The sequence below is a fragment of the Nanorana parkeri genome, unplaced genomic scaffold (genome assembly GCF_000935625.1).
Source record: "Nanorana parkeri isolate BGI_ZX_2015 unplaced genomic scaffold, ASM93562v1 scaffold380, whole genome shotgun sequence".
Classification (NCBI taxonomy): domain Eukaryota; kingdom Metazoa; phylum Chordata; class Amphibia; order Anura; family Dicroglossidae; genus Nanorana; species Nanorana parkeri.
Window position 1 is genome coordinate 932280 of NW_017306648.1, and position 7883 is coordinate 940162.

Consider the following 7883-nt stretch of genomic DNA (forward strand, 5'->3'; position numbering starts at 1 on the left):
GCAGTAACAGGCCATAGGTTCCAGCCCTTCTTCAGTCGTCAGTCTGCCTAAAACAAAACAAAATGGATCGAGTTACACTTTAAATGTGCAGATCTTCAGCACAATAGGCTTATCTTTTTACATAAGGGGTCATTAAAACAATGCATGTCTAGCCAACATTTTTTTTAGTTTCCCCTTTACTTCTTGACCCAGTGACACAACAGGAAGTTGTCTGAGAACTGTCCTAAAAAGTGGCAAGCTGCAGAGGTGTCCCCATTGGAAAACATTTCCCCTCACCTTCTGCTCTAGTGACAACGGTCACATCTTGGATTTCCCATCACTCTCCCCCCCAGTATGACAATAAAGGTTATAGCAATAAAAACCAGAACCAGAACAGGGGTTTTAATTAGGGATGCACCGATACCGGTATCAGTGCCGAGTATTTGGGAGTACTCGCCCAAATGCTCCGATGCCTAGCCCGATACTTATGCTTCCAGTATCCCTGGCCGGCTTCCTGATTGACCGGGAAGCTGGCTCCATGCCTCCTGGTCACTAGTGACCAGGGAGCATGGATTCGGCTTCCCGGCCAATCTCGAAGCCGGGCAGTGTGTCATTACATTACACCCCCCCCGGCTTTCTGATTGGCCAGAAAGCCGGTTTCATGCTCCCTCGTCACCTGGTGATGAGGTAGCATAGAGAAGGCTTCCCGGCCAATCTCGAAGCCGGGCAGTGTGTCATTACACCCCCCCCGGCTTTCTGATTGGCCACTGGCCAGAAAGCCGGTTTCATGCTCCCTCGTCACCTGGTGATGAGGTAGCATAGAGACGGCTTCCCGGCCAATCGGGAAGCCAATGATGCGTTGCCCAGCTTCCTGATTGGCCAGCTACTAGTATCGGTGCTGAATATTTGGTCGAGTACTTACTGAGATTTACAACAGCTAACCTGTTGGGCTGCTACAAGCTTCTCTCCATGCAACTTGCTTGGCTGCTACAACACAGAAGGGAAAGGGCTGGCTTACTAACTGTACACTGCTTGGCTGCTACAACAAAGAGGGCAGCGCACTGACACCGCATTGCAGATAAACAGAGAAGGTGAAGAGACAAGCGCACTGAACAAACCGCTCCACTGCTAAAAGAGTTTGCTCATGCAAGACAGGCCCGCTGATGAGCATAAAATAACAGTGACCACAGCTTGTCATAACCAGACAGCGGTTTGTAAAACCAGACTAGTGACAACCCTACCAACAGTGCTCTTTAGCCTGCCATGTAAGCTAATATAAAAGGCAGATTCAGGTAATTATATTGGCTGCAATGAAATTCATGATTGTTTATGGATGTGCAGCTTGTGCGTTTCCACTCCACCAAAAGGAAACACATACTAAGAGAAATTGGGGTGGGGGGTTTGTCTTTGCTATCCTCATCCTAAAAAAGATAGTTATTTGGCAGTCATGCTGATCCTTTGTCTCCAATACTTCCTGAGTCACCTACACAGACCAGTTCAGTAAGACACCTTCATCTGCATAGCTACTCTGGGCCAATTGCAGTATTTAGGCCTTTGGGTCAGTATGACAGCCAAGCAACCAATATTTTCAAAAAGAAAGGTCAGCAATGGCAGCTGCCAAAGTTTTCTTTAGAAAACACAAATCAGCCACTTCTATTACTGATTTGTTTGTCTCAGTTGAGAGAATGCAGTGAGCTGACTCCACCCTGCCACAGCTCCACCTGGCGCTGCCCTATTGCATCTTATAGACTGTTTTCACATTCCAATATGGCGGCGATCACCTGACCGGCGCTTCCATTTAACGTCACCGCCCAATAGCTTTAGGGACTGGCGGGCCTGTCAGGCTTTTCATTGGTGTTTAAGAGGCGTCAGTCCCGCCCTCTTCCTGTCAGCCGTACACTAGCGCTCTGGGCCTTGCCATTGGCTGCTGGGTCTGTCAGTCTTGGGCGGTGCAGGCTGTGATTGGCGGGCGGGGCGGAACGCTGGACACGTCACGGCTGGTCGGACGGGTGGAAGCAGCGGGATAGAGCGGACGGTAAGCAGACTCTCTCTCTTGGTAACACAGTCTCAGTTTAGGCGTACCCCGTCTTATACGGATCACGGCGACTCCACGGTGGAGAGAAGCCTGCTCAGGTGACCCGTGTCAGCGGTTTCCGGGTGTTTCCCGCTCGAGGGCGCCGTGACGTCACCGGAGGGTGTATGACGTCACTGGGGACTTAGGGTGACACGGCTGGTGTGATTCAAATGGCCGGGGAGCAGGGGACTCTTATTCCCGAACTACCTGTTGAATGTAAAAGTTATTTGACGTCTCAGAGGGAGGGGCATCTGCGGGTAGGGGCAGATGATGACCCCCATACAAACTATGTGCCGGAGTCCATCACTTCCGCAACATCAGGTGCATAGTGCAGAGCACGGACATTTACATGTTATATTTAGACCAGCTCAGCTTTGGAGTTCTTGAGGAGGGGAAGGGGGCACACAGGTGTGTGTGGTTACATCCAGGGGAATGGCAGAGTGGTGATGTCATCATCTCTAAAAAGAACTTCTATTGATTGGGCAGTGATGTCATATTGTACAAATATTATTATATAGCGCCAACAGTATGCACACTTTACAATATAAGAAGGACATTACAACTACGATACAAATCAAGACAAGATGGTAAGGAGGGGCCCTGCGTGTGAGATCATACACTCTACAATGTGACATCTCTACTTAACTAATGGAAGTTATGACCCCCCCCCCCCCCCCCAAAACAAATGGGGGGAAATAAAAAAACAACTACAATATACATTGGGGGAAATTATCAAAACTGTAGCAGAAAACATCTGGTGCACAGCAACCAATCAGATTCTATCTCTCATTTTCAAATCTCAACTGAGCAAACTGAAGAGAAATGCTGATTGGTTGCCATGGGCAACTGCTCCAGTTTCTGTCTGCTCCAGTTTTGATAAATTCCCCCATTATGTTTTACTCCTGTGACATCACCCACTCTATATACATTGAAGGGAATTTACTAAGACTGGAGCAGCTGTGCACGTTAGCCAATCAGCTTCTCTCCTTCATTTTCCAAGCTTAACTGAATGCAGACACTGATTGGTTACTAAGGGCAACTGCTCCAGTTTTAGTAAATTAATCGCAATATGTTTTACTGGTATGACATCGTCACATTATAGGGAGCATCGATTCCACTCCAGTATGATATCATTGATATATGGAGAACATCAATTCCACTCCGGTATAATTATGGGAAATTGATATCGATACTTCCTGTAATTTTCCTTTCCTGGAGAATTATCATGTCCGCCTACCACTGGGTCTGGCTTCGCCCCATGAACCCCAAGGACAAACCCCCCCCCCCCCCAAAAAAAGCATCAATTGAAGCATTCTTCCTCCACCAGCGTTCCTGGACCTCGTGAAAAACGTAGGCTGACATAATGATTCTCCAGGAAAGGAAAATTCCGGTCAGTATCGATAACGATGTTCCGTATTCCTGGAGCACATCATGTCACCCTACCACTGGGGAAATAGCACAAAAGACAGGGTGGGAAAAGAATAAAAACACAATAAAATGAATGCTGGAAACTTTAAGAGAACCAAATTACTGAAGAGCAGAAGCAAGGACTGCGCCCCCAAAACACCTAGCCGGCCCGTAGGCCACATCCACATGGTAATGCTGAATAAATGTATTAGAAGACTTCCAACTGACAGCCTAGCAGATTGTCTCCCCTGAAACCTTGGCATGGCTTCCCCTCGACGCTGCCTTTGCCCTGGTGGAGTGAGCCAACGCTTCCTCCAGAGGGGGAAAGACCCAGAGACACGTAAGCTTGTTTGATGGTCTGGACTATCCAGGTGGAGATGATTCTGGCTAAAGCTGCGCAACCTTTCTTTGGACCTTCTGGGAACACCTACAGTCTTCTGTCCTGTGAATATAGGAAGACACAACCTGATGGACATCCACCCCAAACCAATCTTCCTGCTCTGAAGAAACATGACCGAAAGGCAGGGATTGCAATACCGTCTCCCAGTTAAAATGGAAGGAAGAAGCCACCTTAGGTAAAAAAGGATGGCATTGGACCCAAAGCAATCTTGTAGTTAAAAACTTGGGAATATGGATGCCTGGAAGGGTAGGCTTGGATCTCAGAGACTCGTCTAGCCGGCAAGAAGACAGCCGTTAAAGTGAGGAGTCTAAACGTGATGGTATCATCTGGCCAGAAAGGATCCTTTATTAGAGCTCAGAGAACAAGTGGTAAATCCCATTTGGGAAAGGGTGGTCTTCAGGGAGGCTTCATTTTTATAACCGCTTTCAAAAACTGGTTCACAAACGACTCTTCAGCACAGCGGAAACCTGTAAGCTCTGACATTGCGGAGACTTGTACTTTAATAGTATTATAACTTAAAGGAGAACTATGAGATGAGTGATTTCCACTCGCCTCATAGTTCTAGCCGACCTGTGACAATGAGTCTGGCACAGGTCGGCTCAGTAGATCGGGAAGTGAGCAAACACATACCGGGTTCGCTCACCTCTCGATCCTGTCACGGCTCTCTGCCGTGACAGGGGGAGGGGCTGGATTCCCCGCTCCGATCTGCCAGCGCTGACTGGCGGAACGGACGGGGGAGGGGGCGGGTGCAGCTGGCTCTGCCTCTAGATAGGCAGAGCCAGCTGTCACTCATGCAGCTGGGCAGATCTCAATGTCGGGATCCGCTGCGCCGTCTCAGTATACCGCGAGCTGTAGCTTAGGGTAACGGGAGGACGCTAGTTTGTGTCCTCCCGTTACCATAAGGAGAACTATGGGGAAAAACACTGACCCCATAGTTCTCCTTTTTAAGCCTTTATCCAGAGCAAATTGCAGGAACTCTAAAACATTGGTGAGAGAAGGAAACTGGATCAAAGCCTTCAGTGGATGCTGCTTCAAAATTTTTTCCCCCCCTCACTCAATAGTCGGTAGAATTGGTGGAACTCTTTCTAGACTTCAGCAGGGTTCTCTCTGAACAGATTCTGCATTATTAAGACGGGCTAACCTTGCTCTTTCAACTTCCACGCCATCAAATAGAGCCGACCGATTTTTGGATGGAACTCGCCCCCTTGGAGGAGTTCCCTGACTAATGGGAGTGCAATAGGAGGAGCCATCAACATTAGCTTCAGTAGTGGGAACCATGGGTGATTTAGCCAAAAATGAATGGCTGCTACTTTCTCTCTCTGAATCTTTAGGAGGAGCGACGTGGATTAAAGACATACACCAGGCAAAAATTCTATGTATAACACAAGGCATCCTGACCCTTTGACAGCGGCCTGTGATACCCCAAAAAAATACAGGTAGGCGGGCGTTGACTGGTGGTCCACTTCTGGCCAACCCCTAATAGCAACACATGGTGAAGATACTTGTCGTTCAGCATCCATTAGTTGCGTTGAAGGAAAGGACGACTCAGATCGTCTGTCGCCGTGTTCTGCTGACCTGGAAGATAAGAGGCTGTTTGTGAGAGAGCATTGTGCTCCGCCCACCAGAAAATCTATGCCGCTATCTGCAACAAACATGCTTCTTGTACTGTCCTGGTTGGAGGTTTAGGCAACTACCGATTTATTTTCCATCAATAGACGAACATGGTTCCCCCGCAGAGATGGAGCAAATGCTCTCAGCCATCAACTCCAAGCAGTTGGAAGGAACTGGAAACGTCCATCTTCCTTGGGCAAACTGTCCTGAGCTGTGAGCACCTAAACCTTTTTTGCATCGGTAGTAAGTATGGTCTCTCTCAATATGCTCAAAGGTAGACCCCGATTTCAGATTGGCAGGCCTTGTCCACCATGTTAATGATTGCCTATCGAACTTTGGAAGGACAATTTTCTGTTCCAAGAGGTGGTGATCCTATTGCTGAAGAAAAGCAAATTTGAAAATGTCTCAGATGCCAATGAGACCCAGCACTCTCATACAAAGCCTTGCAGTCACCGAAGATTCCTTTTAGATCTCGGGCAACTGAAATCAGATGAGACATCTTCCTCTGAGGGGGAGAAACTCTTCCCCGGATCGTATAGAAGATTACTCCTAGATATTCCAATCTCTGCATCGGATTTGTCACTTTTTTTGAAAGTTGATTATCCACTCAAATGACTAAAGTACCCAAAGGACTTTTTCGGGATGCACAAATAGAAGCACTTTTGAATCCGCTAGGAGAAGGATATTGTCTAAATGATGAAAAATCTGCAGACCCTGTAAACAAAGAAACACAATCACTGCTAGGAGGATCTTTGAGAGCGTGCAGGGAGCCAAGCTCAGCCCAAAAGGGAAGCAGACAAATTGGTAGTGTGCTTCGCCGACTTCGCACCTCGGGCACTGTTGACAGGACTGGTGAATTGGAACATTTAAGATCTGCTTTGGACAGGCCTATGGAAAGCATCCAAACTGCTGGCTGGACAACAGAGATAACCGTATTCAGAGACTCCATCAAAAAAACTTTACTGCCTTGACCGAGATTCAAATATTTTAGATCCAAAACAGGCCTGACTCTCCCCGATGCCTTCTTCAACAGAAGAATTGGGGAGTACACTCTCCTGCCCTGCATACTCGTCAGCACCGGCACAATGGCTCCAGCAGACCGGAGTTCCATCACATAAGTTTCCAGAGATTCTCTCGCCCCCTGGGTGGACTTGGGCTTTGTCTTCTTGCCCGAGAACTGAGCTGCCTTCCATGGCTTACTTGTATACTCTCTGCCTGGTCTATAAGATCTGGATCGAAAGCACTGCTGTCTCTTCCTCCTGTCCTGTGGGATCAGACTCAACTACTTCCAGTAACTCTAGGAGTTCATCTCTACTCCATCCATTGTCTTTCCAAAGAGGACCTTCCCCTCAAACATAATTGAGCACAAACCTTGTTGGGGGGCTGCATCCACCATCCAATGTTTCAGCCACAGAGTGGGCCGTTACCCTTGCAGACAGCTGCCCTAAGCTGCTCTACTGCAGGACTCTCAACACCATGCTGATCCACACCATCTCCTGGCATCTCAATAGACTGCACCCATGCCTTCAATGCTCTGGCCACTGATGTTAAAGCTGCCAATGGCTTGCATCCAGAACCAACCAAGAGATAGACCTTCCTCAACTCTGAATCAATTTTCCTGTCCATGACATCCCTAAAAAGCCACCGAATCGTCAAGAGGCGGGGTGACATGCTGAGCTAATCTCTGAAGAGCGGCGGCGACCTTTGGAGCGTTATACCACACCCCTGAGTCCTCTTGGCAGAATGGATAGAGCTTAGAAAGCCTTTTATGTAGACTAGACTTCCTATCCAGCCTGGACCACTCTTCTTCAATAACCTCTTTAATTCCAAACATAACAGGAATGGAGGGTAATCCCTTCAAGGCAGGATAATGCTTTCTAACTTTTTTGCTGAACTGAGAAAGGTGCTTCCTCCCAGTCGATAGCCGTCTTAACCGCTGAAACAAAAGCGGGGACTGCTGCAAAATCAAAGGCGTAAGCTTCAGTGGGAATCTCTGAATCAAAAGAATCCTTCTACCTGACCTGGTTCTGGTAAAGATGATAAATCAGGAAAACCAGCAGAAGTACTCGGCCTATGAGAACATGAAGGCTTAGATAATTGTTGCATGCTCTCCGCCACAGCTTGGCGTATAAAGTCCTTGACTTGCTACGACATCGTATCTCTTGCTGCTTCTTTTAAAGCAACCTTCACACATCAATATAGAAGGCAGAGCTGGAGCACCACAGACCAACAGGAGCCCACTGCAGGCCTAGATGACAGGCCAAGTACGGAAGCAGAGAATGAGACCTGTCTTCTGGATCTGTCAGCATGCCGGCCACCCCAAGGATGGGAAGAGGTCGGAAGGTGAGGTCCGATGTGACTTGGACTTGTGCTTTCCAGACTTCAGGTGTTTCTACGACCCAGGCCCCCCCC

General features: G+C 48.1%; 1 protein-coding gene across 1 annotated transcript in view; it reads left to right on the forward strand.

The window, feature by feature from the left end:
* The first annotated feature begins 1911 nt into the window (after positions 1-1911).
* The window catches only part of LOC108789229 (transforming protein RhoA), a 13805-nt gene continuing 7833 nt past the window's right edge, over positions 1912-7883 (forward strand). The window contains exon 1 of the mRNA XM_018559189.1: positions 1912-2014. The gene's annotated coding sequence lies outside the window, so the exon portion shown is untranslated. The remainder of the gene's footprint in view (positions 2015-7883) is intronic.